Consider the following 20,309-nt stretch of genomic DNA (forward strand, 5'->3'; position numbering starts at 1 on the left):
ATGAGCCATACCTAGCCCAAGACACGCTTTATTTCGCTCACACAGAAGTCTAAAAATGTTTAAATGTGTGTGCCTATGTGATGAATGTGTGATCTTCAGTTTGTTTTAATCCCATCTACTCCCGACTTTCTTCCCCTTGAGCATATTTTCATCATTTAACAGCTTGGCCTCTGTTGGCATTTGATTTCACATTCCTGGGCTAAGACAAGAGGGACATTTAAAATTATAGTGAGGTCACGAAAACGTGAATGCTGCCACATACTTCCCTCCGTTACACGTTGATTGATAAAGACTAAAGTCACCCATTCCTATCTGGAACTGATGTTCCTTACCAGTGCATTCAGTTGTTCACTTGTTCATTCGCTCATTTGCTTCCCGCTAGGTAGAAGACACTTTGTAAGGAGTAGTAATCCAAAAAGACAGGAATGAACATGTATGTTCCATTAAGTTCCAGGCATTTAGCTGGGCATTTTGCAGACATTTTTTCAGCTAACATTTGATCCATTCAGCAACCCATCTGATACTACTAGTATGAATATTTTACTGATACAGCAAACTGAGAGTATGAGAAGCTGAGGCATTTTCATTCCTTTATTTAATAAATATGAACGAGCAACTACCTCATGTCACTGTTCTAGATGATGGTGACCCGAGTTTGAACAAAACCGTTCATTGCTGATTCTCCATTGGCTGGAGCCATCTCGTATCAGCTTGCAAGAGCTGATTATTAGAATTTCAAGAATTTTGCAAGTCAGTTGTTAAGTTATGGGTAACTTAAAATTAGTCACGTCAGAAGTATCTACAACATGGAAAGCAAGTAAAACTATAAATCAGGACTTTTATTTTTTTGAGAGCCAGTCTACAATAATTTATGAACTCTCAGAGTTTGAAATCAGAATCTAGACCTGAGTGCCTCTGAAACCAGGGCCATTTCTATTCTGTAGCTGAATAAGGAAGTCTCCACGTTCAAGAAGGCTACAACAGGGAGAGGGAAACACATCAACCTCATGAACCCACACTCTGGTGTAGACGCCTGGATTTGAATCCCACCAGCTACTTACCAGCTGTGTGACCTTGAGGATGTAAGTTAATATCTCTTTGCCTGTTTCCTTCTCTACTAAGCAGGATAATAACAGTTACTTCACTGGGTTGTGTGAAGATTAGTCTTTATACTAATATATACACTTTAGTGTATATATTACACTTTATATATAGTGCATATTTACACTTTATATATATATAATTATAAATATAGTGTATATTTATAATATATATTTATAAATATAACATAAATTTATACTTTATATATCCCCTACATATAATATAAAGGGGATAAAAATTGCCTATCACTTGGTAAGAATTGTGTAAATGTTAGTTATTATTATTTAACACAATAAAAACAGCAAATGAACATTCGTATTTGTACAAGTGTTTGTACCTGAGAAAGGAAAAGAGAAGATTTTGAGTGTATGTGGGAGAGAATGCTTTCTCTCATTCCCTTCCACTTTGTTAAATTGTATTAAAAGCTCTTACAACTTTTGAAAAATTGCAGGAACCAACTGATTTGACTATGACTTTTCCATTGAAGTGGTCAAAGAGAAAACTGCCTCATCCGGCTGGAGATTCATTCAAATCCAATTTACACTGTATTCAATTTACATTGCTACATGCTAGCACAGGCTTACCAAGACTCCCAGAGAGTTGGAGAAACACAGAAGCTGGTGCCTTCTCTTTATCCACTGGCCTGACCATGCAAATCAGTCCATTTTTCATTCCACTTTTCTCTCATTCTTTGAAAGCAGGTATTTTGAGTATTTAAAAATGTTAAAAACTTATAATCAACAGTAGTGTGTCATTTGTTTTTCTTCTTTTCTTTTTTTTTAATGTGATTTTTGTTTGTTGATTATACCAGCACTTTTTTTTTAAAAAAAAAAGAACCATGTTGTTACAGGCCACTGAAATATATAAATATTGCTATTCAAAGCCATTCATCTGATGGGAACAATTCTTATATAAAGAGAGTTGAGAAGGGGAGAGAGGATCCAAGGAAAGGAGAGACATTTAGTCATCTATCAAGATGTGAGTCCCTGAACACAACTGATAACAGGCATGTTTGTTTCAATGAAAATTCAACAAGAAATAAGCTTTTATTTTAAAAATCAGAGTTATGATAGGTTAATAATAAGAAAGACTTGAGCAATCTTTCCAGAAGTGGCCACATAATTTGTCAACCGAAGATTGAAAGTCTTGTTGTTGCTAATAAAGTAACTCAATCTTATATCCACAAAGATCAGCAAAAATGGCAACTTGGACTGTCCCAGAATTTAAGTCCATAAAGGGTGAGTGTGTCATATTTAGTGTTGTTTATTTCCTTAGATTTCAGATTAAGCAGTCATTAATTCAATCAAAATACTTAATATTATTACTTCATATAAAATGCTCCATAGCCTCTGTACACATCAAAGTGTATAATTTACACAAAAATCATTACTTGCCAATATTTGGGAAACTTGATAGTAAATCAAGATGCTATCTAGTCTAGCCAGCTAGAATGAAATTTCTTTTCTTCCTTCTTTGGGAACTGCTTTCTCTCAGCCTTTGTCAAAGACTTTGTCAAAATTTTAGGCTAGGTAGATGTGCAGTATATACTAATGATGTAGAATAACTTATTCTGAATGCTGTAATATCCCAATATCCAACTGTTCTGAAACTTTCTGCCTAGAATCTTAATGATATGATTCAACTCAGAGTCCAAAAGAAGGGAAAGTTATTGAAAAATGTACAAAAAAGATTTAAACTAAAAGTTGGAGAAAGTTACATAGAATGAAATAAATTCTTGAACTGATAAGAGAATTAATGGTAACTTCTAAAGGAAGCAGGTTGAGAGTTTCTCTCTCTTTTTTCTCATAATCTCTTATTCTTTCTTTTGAAAATTTGAGCCATTTGGAGGATTTTTTAAGACTAAAATTTTAAGGATTTGTTTTAGTTATTTTTTTTTTGTTTGTTTTGTTTTTGCGGTACGTGGGCCTCTCACTGTTGTGGCCTTTCCCGTTGCGGAGCACAGGCTCTGGACACGCAGGCTCAGCGGCCATGGCTCACAGGCCCAGCCGCTCCTCGGCATGTGGGGATCTTCCCGGACGGGGGCACGAACCCGCATCCCCTGCATCAGCAGGCGGACTCTCAACCACTGCGCCACCAGGGAAGCCCTAGTTATTTTTTTAATCTTAAGAGTGACAAAATTTTGTGTGGTTCACCTCCACCCGAACCATCAACTGAATTTGTTGTTGTTGTTTACTGCAGTACTTTTATTTCCCTCACAATGACCAAATGTTGCTGGGACCAAATGTTCTCACGTGACAGTAGAAAACCAACACTTGTTGTCATCTCTTAAAGAATTGGGAATTGCATACAAAAACCTTACATAAATCCAAAGGATGAATACATTTATAGGTGTAAATGCAAACCATTTTCCATCTCAAGGGAAGTAACAACCACCAGGTATTCTGGCAGGAAATTGTGAGGTAAGAAAGGAAAGTGGGTTCTAAGGTTGGGACCTTCCCAACCCTGTCAGACACCAAAGACAAATGCCAGCTGGCTCAGGACTCTTGCCAGCCTCTAAAGAAATCCTGGAATAAGCAGCTCTTACACACGAATACCCTGCACAGGTCAAGAAACTCATGGGCTCGCAAATTCTCATCAGGACCATGGGTTTTTCTTCCACAAACATGTTCTCGCCTCGGCCAGATAGTGACGGAGCTGCATGTATTGGGGGTTTAAATCAAAGATATGTACAGGATATTAAACATAGACCACAGGAACAGTTAACGTAAACAGAAGGTCAAAATCAGCAAGTTGTACAATCCAGGGCTCATAGCAGATACAAACTTCAAGGGCAAATTTCTTTTCAAAGGCTTATTCCAGTTTCATGAGGCTAGCATGAGGTGTGCACAGTTGCCAGGGCAAATTTATACTCTTGAACGAACTTATGCAGCAGTGGACGATGGAGGGGGCGGGCCTTGTCATACTCCTGCTTGCGGATCCACATCAACTGGAAAGCCAGGATGGAGCCCCCGATCTGCACCTAGTACTTGTATTCAGGAGGAGGGTTGCTCTTTTTTTTTTTTTTGCGGTACGCGGGCCTCTCACTGTTGTGGCCTCTCTCGTTGTGGAGCACAGGCTCTGGACGCGCAGGCTCAGAGGCCATGGATCATGGGCCCAGCCGCTCTGCGGCATGTGGGATCTTCCCGGACCAGGGCACGAACCCATGTCCCCTCCATCGGCAGGCGGACTCTCAACCACTGCGCCACCAGGGAAGCCCAGGAGGGTTGATCTTGATCTTGATCTTGATCCTGCTGGGAGGCAGTGCCAATGATCTCCCTTGCATCCTGCGGGCATTGTGGGGTACATGATGGTCTCCCCAGACGTCACCCTTCAGGATGGGGTTGAAGGTGATCTCCCGGATGCCACAGGACTCCATACCCAGGAGGAGGGCTGGAAGAGCACCTCTGGACCCCAGAACTGTTTACTGTGGATGCTGATCACCTGACGGTCGGGCAACTTTCAGCTGTTCACCAGGGAGGAGGAGGAAACAGCCGTGGCCATCTCCTGCTCCAACTCCAGGGCAACGTGGCAGAGCTGCCCCTTGATGTCACGCATGATTTCCCACTGGGCGGTGATGGTGAAACAGCGGTCACACTTCGGGAGCATCTTCACGAGGTAGTCGGTCAGGTCCCGGCCACCGTAGTCCAGACGCAGGATGGCGTGGGGCGGGGGGGAGGCACGTACTCCTAGTAGATGGGCACAGTGTGGGTGACCCCGTCTCCAGAGTCCAGGACAGTACCAGTAGTGCGGCCAGAGGCTACAGGGACAGCACAGCCTGCACGGTCATGCACACGGCCAGAGTGTTGAAGGTCTCGAAGGAGATCTGAGTCATCTTCTCAGGATGGGCCTCAGGGTTCAGGGGGGCCTCGGTCAGCAGCAGGAGGTGCTCCTTGGGGACCACACGCAGCTCATTGTAGAAGCTGTGGTTGGTGCCTATCTTCTCCATACCACGTCGTCCCAGTTGGTGATGATGCCGTGCTCCATGGGGCACTTGAGGGTCAGGATGCTGAGCTTCGCTCTGGGCTCATCGCCCACGTGGCTGTCCCAAGTCTACCGTGACACCCTGTTGTCAGGGGTGGCCGATGATGGACGGAAACTCACTCCCCCGAGAGGCGTCATCCCCAGTAAAGCCAGCTTTGCACGTGCCAGAGCGATCGCGGATGAGGGGCATAGAGATTTCTTCTTTGCTACTGATGGGCCGAGGCAGCAGCAACGTGGAGCAGCCAGAGGACCAGCAGAGGCTGTCTGGTGCGGCGAGTCTTGAACTAAATTTAACTGAGCAGACACTGCTGGAATGCCTAGGCTGTGTGGGATGTTTATGAGCCAGGGTCATACCTTCCAGAAGATTAGATGCTGACAGATACAGGCATCTTATACTTAGGAATGAAGGACACTGAGAATAACCGAATTAACATCTCTGAAGAACAGATTCTGTTGTTTCTATGTTCATTTTTTTCTGGTGATAAATGATTATAGAAAACCTGGAAAATTCGGAAAAGTCCTCCAAACACTAGAAACCCTCACCTACCCGCTGCCCGCCCCCCCCGCCAGATAATCACCCCAGATGTTTTTTTTGTTTGTTTGTTTGTTTTCCCAGATGTAAATATAGTCTGCTAACCTGAAAGAGAGATGAACAAGGAAAGTTAAGCATGAAAACTGTGTTAAAGGCAGAGCTGATAACATTTGACAACTGATTGAATGTGCTGAGAAGGGAGTCATCAAGAATAACCATAATTTTTGGGCTTCCCTGGTGGCGCAGTGGTTGAGAGTCCGCCTGCCGATGCGCGGGACGCGGGTTTGTGCCCCGGTCCGGGAAGATCCCACATGCCGCGGAGTGGCTGGGACCGTGAGCCATGGCCGCTGAGCCTGCGCGTCCGGAGCCTGTGCTCGGCAACAGGAGAGGCCGCAACCGTGAGAGGCCCACGTACCGCAAAAAAATAAAATAAAATAAAATAAGATAAATAAAAAGAATAACCATAATTTTCAAAACTAAGCAACTTGGTGCACAGTGATGGAATAAACCACATAAGTAACTTGAGAAGAGCAGAAGGCTTCCAGGAAAGGAGAGGTGTCAGTTGAACTATTTGAAGTGGATGTAACAGCAGTAGAGTCACATGGAAATCCTAATAGACGGTTGGTTAGGTAGAATAAATACTACCAGTAATATTCTTAAGGTATTCATATTTAAGTTGGCCATTGAAATCTATTTTTAAAGATCACTCTAAACTATACATCACAAACTCTGAATTGTGCTGAGAATTAAAGACACTGAAATTACATTTTGAGTCTGATCATCAGCTCAGATGAATACATTATATATATATATATATATATATATATATATATATATATATAGTGACCCTACCATTATCTTTGGTATAAAGTTATAAGAGATATGCAATGAATATTCCTCATTCATAAATAATTCTCACTAATGTTTACCAATAATTTCCAATCTCAAGCACCTATGAAAATATCACTTTATTAAAACTCCAAGCTCATGGGCCTTGTTCTGTTCTACAAATGAGACAACAATGTCTCCAAGAACTGAAAGGTCTTAACAGTGAAAACAAGTCATATCGCTAGAACTGACACTTCAAAGCCTGGAGCCTAAACCACCCAAAAAATGCTTACTGAGCCACTGTGGCTACCAGTCTAAACAGGAAAGTTTGATAAGTATCCATTCTCACTCTTTTTCTTTTTTCAGACCCTTAAGGACTTTCTTTCTGCAGACTCAGTCGACTACTAGGATCCTATGCAAATAAATAAGTACTAGATACCATTGGTTATCTACTCAATTTTCATTTTCCCTTGTTCCTTGCTATCAGTTTCCTATTTTGTTCCTGTAGACCAGGACTTCAGACCTGGTGGATAACTTTTGATTGGCCTAAACCAATGAAGATAATTCACTTCATTTTGCTAATCATTGGTCTAGGTGAAGGCATGTGATACAATTCTGGTCAATGAGATGTAAGAGGAGTTATGTTTCTGGGTTCTGTAAGTGTTTGCCTCCTCAATAAAAAAGCATTGAGAGTAGAAAGACCATTTGCCCCCCACCTCTCTCCATCCCTCTGGGGACACGATTATTTTGATCTTCAGCAGCCATTTTCAACCATATGAAAAAAAAGAAATCAGAAATATGATGAGGATAGCAGTACAACAAAAATCAGAAAGTCATAGATCTTTTGTGACATCTCTAGAATGAGCTACCAACCCTGGAATTTATACCGCCAAACTTTCTGTTATGCTTAACCATTAATTGACTTTATACTTGAAGCTATTGTCAGCTATAGCTTGCAGTGAAGAACAATCCTGTTTGTAAAGCACCTTGCATAGCGGAGGCACTCAACAGATTTTAATTTAAATAAAATTAATAGGCAATCCAAAGATCACTAGGCTCAGAGGCACATTGTAGAGCTCAGCTTTAGTCTAGCTGAAGAGTATGTCTGGGATAAGGACCCAAGTCCCAAAGTCCAATATCCTTCGCGTAACACCAGCTTGCTCATTACCTATATCAGGGTGTTGGCTTTTGTTTTCAGATGTGTTCTTCAAGTGGTTGGATGCATGCCTTGAAACAGCCCAGGTTGCTGAGTTCCTGCAAGCTCCGCCCCCCCCCTTCTACATGACTGGACACTCTTCATCAGACTAATTTTCACTCCTCTGAGCATCGCTATGTACCATCCTTCACCACTACATCTTCTCTTCCTGCTTCTTTCTATGGCCTTAAGAGCAACCATGTTGGGGTGGAATAAACCGGAGCCTAGCAGGGTAAGAGAAATGGAAAAGGAACAGAGGCCTGAATAGTCCATCAGCTGGCTAATCCATCTGTGAATAGTTCATAAACTGACTAATCTGACCCTACCATCCTGCCTATATATCTAGTAAAAAAGAAAGGAGCCTTCAGGCAGCTAGCCTTTTCACTTCTTCCAACGAGTTCCAATATCTCAGGGCAAAGCCAAGAACTGTTCCCACCACCACCACATCCACGGGGCATGGAAGAGACAGACATTCAGTTATATGGTCTTCTCTGTGGTTTCACTGGTGACAGTAAAATACTTCAGGCAGAGGAAACAAAACATCAAAGGATTCAAAGGAAATGAGGTCATCAGAATCAAGTCCCCAGTGTTCCCGGGAAGAGAATATTCATGGTTGAGAAAAAAGACACAAAAACAAAACATTTATTTAAAAATCTGATTCTAGATCTTCCTTCCTTCTCAAGGACAAAGGTATGCATTTCTCAGTCCCCTCTGTGGGCTCACAGAATAGAGATCCCAAGTCATAGAAAAGGAAAACAAGACTGCAACTTTTTGTTAACCTGGTTTGGAAAGATAGGTAAACACCAGTGTTATCTGTTATTGATGTGCTATCTGTCTTTGATATGGGAAGTCTATATTCTAGGGAGAAAAAGGTTTGATCCATAGAATGTCCCCAGGTAGCTGATAATGGGACAGTGACATAAGTGAGATTTTTTTTAAATTTGGTGAGATTGGGAATCAGGTAACCAGTATCCACATCAAAACTTTGAAGAGGAAGATCTCTGTCACTCCATGTCATTATCTGTTGAGTGTTTTTAACCTGAGATGTTTTCCCCGTTGAATGAGAAAGAAAACTCTAATGGAATAAAAGCAGGTATGTCCTAAATGCTTTTAGCATTTATTCTTTCATTCTCCACACCTTCAATCTTTTGCTAAAGTTTCACCTCTCTGCTGGGCACAGGGGCTCATAGAAGAATCGGGCAAAGCCTCTGCCCACAAGAGTTTGCAGATTTGGGGACAAAATTATTCATCTAGAAGCCTTGAATTAATTATATCTGGGCACTACTACTTGCCTTAATAAAGCACATAGAATTCCGTAGAACGTGGCAGCCAGAAGAAAGCTTAGGGAGCTGTCCGTGAAGGGGAGAAAGAAGGTAAGGAAAAGTTTGAGTGGCCCATCGTCTGCTTTAACCTTCTCTGAATAATTAAAAGCCCGGCTACTCCAAACTGGCCCCTCCAAACGAGAGCCCACCACTTAGTAGAGGTGCTCAATAATATTTATTAAAGGGATAAATGAGCCCTTTCTGTATTCAAATACATAAAAAGGCAACTCCATCTCTGAGAGGTGACAGTTCAGACGGTGAAGTCTCCCAATCTCTAGTTCATAGCTTTGTCAGACACAATGCCATACAAGGGAAAATAAACCTTTTATCATTGATCTAGATCTCTCTTTGTCATTCACGCTGGCGGCTCATCATTCTTTGACCCGCTTCATAAATTTTCATAGAGATTTTTTAAGTAAATATTTTACTGACACGTAACACGCAAACAGAAAAGTGCACAAATGGTAATGGTACAGCACAAAGGATTTTTGCCACGTAATCATACCTGGTTAACCAGCATCTGGATTAAGAAGCAGAGATTACTAGCACCCAGATTCCTCCCTCATGACTCTGCCTTTACCTGCTCCCCTTCCCCACTCCCACCAACACACACATACACACACAAAAGTAGCAGCTCTTCTGATTTTTATCACTATAGATTATTTCTGATTGTTTTTAGTTTTATATAAATAAATTATTAATGGGGTATCTTTTTGAAACTAGTTTCTTTCACTCAATATTATATTTGTGGGACTCTTTCCTGTGGTAGTATGTATTTATTACTGCCTCATATTCCACCTGGTGTATACACATACATTCATGTGCCCACCTAAATAAAAATTTATTCATGCTTCTACCACTGAAGGACAGTTAGGTTACTCTCATTTTGAGCTCTTAAGAATGTAGCTGAAAAACCATTCTAATTCATATTTTTTGGTGCATATATGTACCTATTTCTCCTCAATATACACCAAGAAGTGAAATTGCTGGTTTAATTGTAAGTATATGTTAAAATTTATTAGAAACTGCCAGTTTTCCAAAGTGGTTTCACTAATTTACATTTCTATTAGCAGAGAATGAGCATGCCAGTTTGTGCTTGCCAACACTTAGGATTGTCAGTTTTTGTTTTGTTTTGTTGTTTTTAGCCATTCTGGTGGATACATGGTATCCCACCATGGTTTTAATTTGCTTTCCCTGACGACAAATTGTATTGAACACTTTTTCATATGTATGTTGGGCCATTTCGATAGATAATTTCTTCTATAAAGTGTCTTCAAATATTTTGCTGTTTTTAAAATTGGGTTATTGCTCTTTTTTGTTGATGAATACAATTTCTTTATGTATTTGGGATATGAGTCCTTTGTCATACTTTTGCACTGCAACTTTGCGTTACCTTTTGACTTTCTTAATGATGTCTTCTAGTGAGCATAAATTCTTCATTTTAATGAAGTTCAGTGTATCAGTCTTCCTCCTTTACATTAGTCCTCATGTCCTGTTTAAGAAATCTTTGCCTACCCCAGACTCATGAAATATTGTTGTGTGTTATTTTCTAGAACTGTGCCATCCATTAGGGTTGCCACTAGCCAGATGTGACTATTTAAAATTAGATGAATGAAAACTAAATAAAATTCAAAGCTAATTTCCTCAGTTGAACAAGCTGTATTTCAAGTGGTCAATAGCATTATGTGGCTAGTGGACAAGGACTTTTCCATCTTCATGGAAAGTTCTATTGGACAGCACTGGTCTAGAAGTTCTGTTGTTTTAACTTTCACATGGTTATCCACAATCCACCTGGAACTAATTTTTTTGTATAATGTGAGGTAGGGACATTTAATCTTTTATTGGACCCACTGATGGGATATTTGGCAATCAGGATTGTTTGCCTGAGAATAGAAATACACTTTCATTGTGTTACACCACTGAGATTTTAGTGTTTGTTTTAGCAGCTAGTTTTGCTTACATTAATAAATAGAATCTACAATGTCACTGATCTCCATCTTCCACCTCTTCTTTTTTTTTTTTTTTTGATGAGGACCATTTTTAAAGTCTTTATTGAATTTGTTACAGTATTGCTCCTGTTCTTTGTTTTGGCCTTTTGGCCATGAGACATATGGGATCCTAGACCCCCAACCAGGGATCAAACTCGCACCCTCTGCATTGGAAGGCGAAGTCTTAGCCACAGGACCACCAGGGAAGTCCCTTCCACCCTTTCTTAACCTTAGGTTTCAGTGCATGCTTTCTTTTGGGTTAGGACTTCTAATTCCTATCCTACTTTTTCTTCCTTCTCACCAATTCAATTTAGATGTCTTGGGACCCAATTTGTAGAACTCCCTCCCTTCTTTCGATCATTGAAATGAGGGGCACATATATTGATACACACACAGGATAAGATATTCTTTATTGAGCATCTGCCATGTTTGAATTGCTCTTCACCAATGTCTAACTCTTCCTCACCAGATTTCATAAGAATACTATCCCACACCTCCCTAATCTGATTGGTTCCACCAGAATATAACCTGATCATTGTGGACATGTTCATGCTTCCCACGGACTTTACAGGTTGGAGAACAAGTCCAAGACCTGCCTCTCATAGATACCTCTTTAATCAAAAGCTGCCATGAACTAAAGGCTTACCGTGCAGTATATAAAATGGGGAACCCTATGGAAAGAGAAGTCCCATATCCCTTGAGGGGGCTGGATCAGACGCCTCAGGAGGGTAGAGGCTGGTCACTTGGGCCAATGCTAGGGCAGAGCTCTGGGGGTTCTTTGGAGCCCAATAATTACATGAAGTTGACACTAGCAGTTGGATCACAAATGCAAGGCAAAGGAGAGGTGTTGTCAGTCAAATATGGAAAGCTAAATTTATCTTCCGTTGTCCTAGGTTGAGTTCTCCAGAAGTAGTAATTCAGAAACAGCCCATGAAGGAGCCAAAGAGTCCAGCCTTTGTTTTTACTGGGTGATCCTGAGCATGACTGAGTTTGTCTGGGCTACAGGTACAGAATCAGAACAGACTAATTGGATGATTTGATCTGTGTGACTACATTATGTAAATTCCCAAGTAATTGTGCTTCTGCATGAGAGTTCTACAATCTAACAACCACATCCTTCCTTCATTCTCAAATGTTTTTGCATATCACCATGGGTCAGACATTGCCTGAAGAAATGAACGAGACTGACATTGTCTCCACCTTCATGGACTTACAATTTAGTAGGAAGAAATGAAAGTTCAGAGAGGTAAAGGAACTTGCCTTAAGCTACATAGCTAGAGAGAGGCAGAGCTAGCATCTCAACCCAGGTAACCAGATCCCACACCAGGTACTTTTAATCTAGTTGTCTCCCTGAAGATGTCAACAATCAAGTCATGCATGGCAATATAGAAGAAATGGCCACATTTTTCTCCCTCCCTAAAAAGCCTTCTTGGGAAGGTGGGAGAGAAAAGTCAAATGAATTTAATTATTTTTTTAGCAATTTTGAGAGAGGTGTTACTTTTCCATTAAAACACAATTATAAAAACTGAGCAAAAATTTTAAATCAAATTCAACTTTTGTGTAGAGAGCACCAGACCAAAAGACCGTCCTTTCCCTTTTATAAACAACTTTTGCACGATGTGAAAAGACTTGGTGATAAGTGTATAATTTTACTGATCCTTTAGAAGCAGCTGAAATGTAGAAAAAACAGAGAGCTGGCTTAGAACAGATCCCCTGCCTTGGCTTCAGCTGCCTAAATGTGGTCATTTCAAGAGAGATTCCCAAAATTAATTATGTTTTCCTGTAAAATGTAGCATTAATTGTAAGTGTAGAGTATTAAAATGGAATGTATAATACACTACTCAGATGGTTTGTTGTTGTTTTATTCCAAATAAGTGTACTGCACATGATGTCCCTGTAATCGTATTAATTATTTATCACTCTATGTGGAGAAAATATCAGTTATAATAAAGTGTAAAAGGGTTATTAGCATTTCTGAACAATAAATAAAGTGAAAGTTTTTAGATCAATATGATGAATATATTAAGTTAAAATTCTTTTTTGCCATAACAGTTGATAGGATTTTATGGACCAATCTCGTGAAAGTGTTACGAAGATTTAAAAAGAAATATATTAAATAAAAATAAAATCTATTAAAGAAGGTAATTTTAAATATTTGATAATATAATTAAGTCTTATTAATGTAACATTCTTTATTTTTCAGCTTAAAAATGCACAGGATTGTCACATCTTTTATTTTAATCAGACACCATGCTTGTTGTAATTATTTGTTATGTATTTTCATTAACGTTTGATGAATATTAACTGTTCAAGATAAAAAAATATTTTTTTTTAGCTATGATGACTAACGGGGGCTACTTCACAGCTAGCAGATAGAGAGCCTGAAAGGAAATGGGGGAGCTGTACCCCCAGCTCTCCTGGGCCAAGGGCAGGACACCATCAAAAAGGCCTTAAAGTTTCACCTTCTGCTTCCAAATGTACAGGACCATGGCTTTGCCATGCCTGGGAAAGCCAGTCTTACCATCATCTGAGAAGCACAGGGTTCAGAGCAGAATAGCACTGGATTCAAACTCAGCTTCTGATCCTTACCCTCTTTTATTTTGGGGCAAGTTGCTAACACCCGGAGCCTCAGTTTCTTGATCTATAAAATGAGAATCATAACACCTTTTTTTGCAGGTTAGCTGTGAGAATAAGAAAGAGTAAATATATAGCTCCTGACTCAGAGGAGATGCTGAATAAGGAAAAAAATAATAATAATTTGATGCTCGAGTACTTAAAATGATGGGAAAGAAGGCATTAGTGTGGGTTCTGATTCAGTTTAGCTGAAGAAAGAAGAAAGTAATATTGTATATCCGATGACACAGTTCTTTTTCAAAGAGCATGCATTAAAAATGAGTGAGAACCCGTATGCTATACCGTTAGGAAAATTAAAAGACAAGCCACAGACTGGAAGAAAATATTTGCAAATCATATTTCTGATAAATGACTGTATTCAGAATATATCAAGAACTCTTACAACTCAATAAGGAGACAAAACCTTAATTAAAAAGTAGGCAAAATGTTTGAATAGACATTTCAACAAAGGAGACACACAAATGGCCAAAATACATGTGGAAACATGCACAGCAGCATCATTAAGAAAATGCTAATTAAAACCACATTGAGTCTTTTATACCCACACTGCACACTAAAACAACTAGCAAAAAGAATGACAATACCCAGTGTTGGTGAGGATGTGGAGAAATTGGAAACCTCATGTATTTCTGGAGGGAATGTTAAATGGTGCAGCCACTTTGGAAAACAGTTTGGCAATTTGTTGAAACTCACCATATGACCCAGCAATTCCACTCCTAGGAATCTACCCAAGAGAATTCTACCTGTCCTCCTCCAATTGCAGCATCTGTCATCGTACCTTTAGTGTTTTTTCACATCTATTCACTCCAAATTCCCTAGAGCCCCAGAGAAAGAGGTTTAAAAAAAGGGGTGGATTTACATACTAATGACAAATAAGAAGACTTCAATGAAGAGCTAAGACAGTTTCAACCCATCAGCTAAATTATTTCCAGTTTACTGTCCCTTCATATGTCAAATCTCTTTAAGGATTAAATTACAGAATTTTCCCCTTTTACAGGCACAATGAATGTTCCACATCCAAGAGAATACACAGGAAACTTAACATCTATTGATCATGATACAATACAGAGATAAGTGAGGTCGTGACCTTGACACTAGTCTAAAGGGATGAACTGTCTTTCTGGCTAACTGCATGTTGAACTTTTGGTAAACTCCATATTTAAATAATAGCGAGCTTAGTGCTTTAAACTTCATAAGTGCCTTAACTTTCATAATTTATTTCTCAAAAAAATTGTACAAATAAAGTTACTTAACTGAGCTTTAGGTTACTCATTAAGAAAAAAGCACATGCCAGAAAGTTCAGTGTTAAGCCTTGGTTGTTTGTGTTTGTCATTAGAAATTGTGTAGGTTTCATTAAATGAATTGATACGTGTAAGAAAAATGTGTATGCATTGTATACAAGGGGGGAGGGAGGGGAAGGAGGTAAGTGTTGTCTTATCATTGACACCTTTGTACAACGTGTATCACAGCTTTCCAAGAACCTTCACACTGAATCAAATTTACAATACAGTCCCCAAATGCAACTTTGGTTCAAGGGACTTACCAGAGAATGAGAAAATGAGTTAGCAGCTAATACTTTCTGATACCAATAAAGATGGTGTACCAAGGGAGTACAGAAGGTGATAAATGCTACCCAGATAAAAGAGAGAGACATATTAAGACTGCCTGCCTCATCTTTGAAATGTTGCAATGGTATGATTCTCTATGTGTGAGCATAATTCTACTAATAGCCTCCGTATCAAAAGATATTTCTACCCCCTGAATATCTGTGAAAGACCTCATGGGAGGAAAGCATAAAGATGGAGTGAGGAGAGAAAGAATAGCAGCAGACCCTGAACAGAGGCAAACCGAACTACATCCTGCCAATATTGTTTACACAAAACACAGTGGCACTGGATCATTTTTTAAAGACTTGGTTTTGTCTCCTTTTTAATTATGAAGGATAAAATAAAATTGAATGACTGAGAGGAATAAATAGATAATGATGTATCAAGGGTTTTTATATAGAAGCTCCTTATTAAAATGACTGTCTCCTTCAACTGTTTAATCTAATTTCTGCAAGGCAGGTTTTCACTTGTTCTGCTCATATAAATGCACAGGTATTAGAGGTATTATTAAGACACTATGTAGTTCACACCCAGAGCTCGAAGAACTACTTTAACCCTTTAAGTGCTCAGTGCATCAACTCTCCACTGTTGGTGTTCTATTTTTTCTCTTTCTATTCCCTCCCTTCCAGGGAAACTTACAATATCTGGCTGACTTCTGGACTGTATTTTAACACTATGTATAAGGCTTACTTATAATCTCCTCGATGTAATATGTAATTCCAACCCATAACAGATCTTTATTTTAGCACCCTCTCTAACCAGTGTATTGGTCTAGGTTTTAGAGAATACAAGAAAGTTCATTCTTAGTTTCCGTCTTCAGGATACTTAGAGCCACAGGTCTATGTTTAAAAAACTCATCCCACCCAATTTCTCAGTATATCAAGCAACCATACAATTTATTGTCCAAACCAGGACATTTTAAAAGTGAAAGCAGATACTATTAATTACACAAGGACAACAGGCATACACTGGAGTGTCTTGTACAAACCTGGACAAATGGTCACCCTATTTATGGGTATACAGACCAAAAAATCTATAGAGGTTTAGAGGACAGAGATTTTCCCATTGGTTGGAAACCCCTTTCCAATCTTGATGTCTTTATTATATATATGACTCCTGAGTCATAAAGTTTCCAGATGGAGTCCTCAGTTCAATAAACACGGATTGTGTGTGGGGTTATAATATTTTGTAGAGGACATCATGTGAGGTCAGGTACACATGTTTAATTTGAAACTCAAACAAATTGCTTTCACTGTTTTTCATGAGGATTTTGTTTATCCTCATTTCATGTTGTCCTTCTTCCAGTTATGTCTTTCCTTGACATTTTCTTCAGGGTCCCAATCAGATGCTTCTCTTACACAAAGCATTTTCTTATTGGCTAAAACAACTTTTCCCCATGCGGTGCTGAATCTGCACCTTCACTTGGTGGTCTTATCCCGTTCCATCTTTGAATACAGTTATTTACTAGTGGATGTATCACTCTTCTTAAACTTCAGTTTCCACATCATGGTAGCCAACCTCCAAATGGCACCAGTATTCACACCTCTTGTATAGTTCTTTCCTCACCAGACACACACTAAATAGAGCTGACATGTGGAACCAATGAGATATTTCAGAAATAGCAGACTGTAACTTCCCAGACTAGGTCATAAAAGGCACTGAAGCTTCCTTCCTACTCTCTGTTGGATCACTGGCTCTGGGAGAAGCCAGGTGCCATGTCATAAGGACAGTCAAACATCCCTATGGAGAAGCCCATATGGGGTAGAAATGAAGCCTCCTGACAACTTGTCAGGAGTATCGTGAGCCACCCTGGAAGTGGATCTAACTTCACTTATGCCTTCAGATGGCTGTAGCCACAGCAGACATTCTGACTGCAAACTCGTGAGAGATCCTGAACCGGAAGTACCATCAACAAAGCCACTCCTGAATATCTGACCCACAGAAACTGTGAGATAATCAATGTTTATTTAAGGCACTGAGTTTGGGGGTAATTTGTTATTCAGCAATAGATAACTAATATGACAGCTGAAAATATTTAGATATCTGCCTAGCATTAAACATGGCCTCCAGCAGAGTGGACATGTTATAAATATTTGTTGGATTGGATTGAGTTGAACAGATTTATGCTCTAGAGTTGAGCACTCAGTTTATACATGACAAAGCCTCTTAGGAGAGCAGACACTTTCCTGACCTGACACGCCCTGGGTGAGCTTTCAGGGACAATCCACTCATGTAGGAGTAGATATTAATACCTAATAATAGCTAAGATTTTTAAAACAGTTCTTAGATGCAAAACATTGTGAAATATATTAGTCTCACTTTATCTTCGCAAAACCCCTATGAGTTAGATATTACTGTCCCCACTTGACAACGAGAAAATTGAGACAAATTATAATCAGTACCCTGCCCATGACCACCTAGCCTAGCAAACAGTGAGACTAGGAGTTGAACTCGAACAAAGACTTCAAAGATCATGCCCTTAACATTACATCATCTTGCCTATCAGAAAAATCAATCAATCAGTCAGACCTCTGAATTGTCCTAGTAACAATCTCATAGTAACCTTTCTTAACTTTTGGGGCATTGTTGATAAACCAAACTCTAGACAAGTTGTTCTCAAAGTGCGGAGTCCAGACCAGCAGCATCAACATTATTTGGTTGTTAGAAATTCAAGTTCCTAATGGAAAACAATATAAAAAAGAATGTGTGTGTATGTGTGTGTGTGTGTGTGTGTGTGTGTGTGTGTGTGTGTGTGTGTGTATATACAAAAAAGTGAATCACTTTCCTGTACAGCAGAAATTAACACAGCATTGTAAATCAACTATACATCAATAAAAAAATAAAATAAACCAAAGTAAATAAAAGAAACGTAATTTGCCAAGCCCATCCCATATCCCCTGACTCAGAAACGTGGGGAGTGGGACCCAGCAATATTTTCTTAATAAACCCTCCAGGGGATTCTTGATACAGGCTCAACTTTGAGAATCACTGCTCTAGATTGCCTGAATGTCAAAGGCTGCTGGACCTGTGAAAGAAAAGAGGAAACATGCAGCATGAGCCTGGCACTTTTATCCTGACTTTGGCCCTTCCCCAACTATTGCCCTGAATCAGTCATTTAACCCTTAATAAGCTGAGTGACTGGGCTGCTCGACCTGTGGGCAACTCGCACAAATTGGCAGGATGCCACCGAAAAATATATGCAAATAGGGGGTTTGAGCAAACTTTGATGACACTTTCTATATTCTTTGTTGAATTAGCAAAGCCTTTCAGCGGGTAAGGGACTGTCCCCAGCTCTGGGAATTCCCAAGTAAGAGATAGGACCCTTTCTACCTTGGAAAACCCAAGTCTTAGTGAGGCTGATAGAGTTCCTGAAGAGATTACTCACAAAGATTGGATCCAAAGGAGGCTCATCATAAAAACACAGACATGCATGCAAACACACATACACACACCCCTAAAAACCAACTCATTTAGAGTAGGAATTCTACTAAACCTTTGACTACATAGTGACATTGCTCTTTTATTTAAACAATAATCATAATTATTATAATATAAATAACAAATATGCCCAACTTAATGGATTGTCACAATAAACTCTTGGTTTGAATTATGTGTGTTACACGGAAAGTGATTACTTTTGAATACTTAATAAATCCTGGTTAAATTTAGATAAGCTTTGTTTGTATCTCTTTCCACACTTTCACATAGCTGTGGCTTTGTGTTTTTCTTCTCCAGTTACTGTGAATAACACACTCTCCTGCCTCATTCTTTATTTTTTTAATGAAAAAGAAAAAATTAAAAATTAAGTTAAAATGAAAAGCACTTCAATATGCAATTGAAAGATTGGAAACATAACAACACAAATTCTAGGAAATGCAAGGCTTTGCTTACACTGCACACACATTATTCTTTTGTTAATATTTAAATACTTAAAAGTACAGTATAAGCCAAAAATAACTCAAACATTATGACAATGTTTCAGTAACAAATACCACATCAGGGCTCCACTGAGAAACTTCCACAAAAGGCCCAGTGTCACTTGCTTTGCTTTTATTTATACTAAGCAAAATCAGAGAGGGCCAAACTCAAGTCACCCTGGAAACTTAGTGACAATTCATTGAGAAATATCATCTCTCCTAGTTAGGAGAGTAGGGTTGCTTTTGAGGCTGCCTCTTAAGAGTCATTGTTGTAGTGGGTATGAAATACCACTCAAGAATATACTCTAACCCAATGCTTCTAAACTTTTAAAGTACATAGGAATTGCCTGGGGGTCTTGTGAATATGCAGATCCTAATTCTGTACACCTGGGGCAGGGCCTGAGCTTTTGTATTGCCAGCCAGTTTCGAAGTGATGTCAATGCTCCTGGTCCCTGGACCACACTTTGAGTAGCAAAACACTATTCCAGCTATTATCCCCAGGACAGACAACCTCTTCTCCAGGAAAAACCTGACAATGAGAAGGACCTCTCCTAAAATTACTTCTTCATTCTTAAAAGGCAAGATAAACCAGAAATTACTAGAGCTTATCAATGAATTGAGTAAAGTTGCAGGATGCAAACTGTATGGAAATCTGTTGCATTTCTGTACACTAACAACAAACATTCAGAAAGAGAAATTAAGGAAACAATCCCATTTACCATCACATCACAAAGACTAAAATACCTAGGAATAAACCTACCTATGGAGGTAAAAGACCTTTACTCCAAACACTATAAGATGCTGATGAAAAAAATTGAAGACAACACAAAGAGATGGAAAGATATACTATATTTGGCAGAATTAATATTGTTAAAATAACCACACTACCCAAGGCAATCTATAGATTCAAGGCAATCTCTATAAAAATACTAATGGCATTTTTCACAGATCTGTAAAAGATAATTTTTAAATTTATATGGAAACACAAAAGACCCCAAATAGCCAAAACAATCTTTAGAAAGAAGAAGAAAGCTGAAGGAATCACACTCCCTGACTTCAGACTATACTACAAAGCTACAGTAATCAAAACAATATGGTACTAGTACAAAAACAGACATAGAGATAAATGGAACAGGATGGAAAGCCCAGAAATAAACCCACGCACTTATGGTCAATTAATCTATGACAAAAGAGGCAAGAATAT

General features: G+C 39.3%; 1 pseudogene; it reads right to left on the bottom strand.

Annotated features, from left to right (window-relative positions):
• Window positions 1-899: 899 nt before the first annotated feature.
• Window positions 900-5,434, bottom strand: LOC132520797 (uncharacterized; annotated as a pseudogene).
• Between the last annotated feature and the right edge of the window lie 14,875 nt (window positions 5,435-20,309).

Source organism: Lagenorhynchus albirostris, chromosome 5, assembly GCF_949774975.1.
Source record: "Lagenorhynchus albirostris chromosome 5, mLagAlb1.1, whole genome shotgun sequence".
Classification (NCBI taxonomy): domain Eukaryota; kingdom Metazoa; phylum Chordata; class Mammalia; order Artiodactyla; family Delphinidae; genus Lagenorhynchus; species Lagenorhynchus albirostris.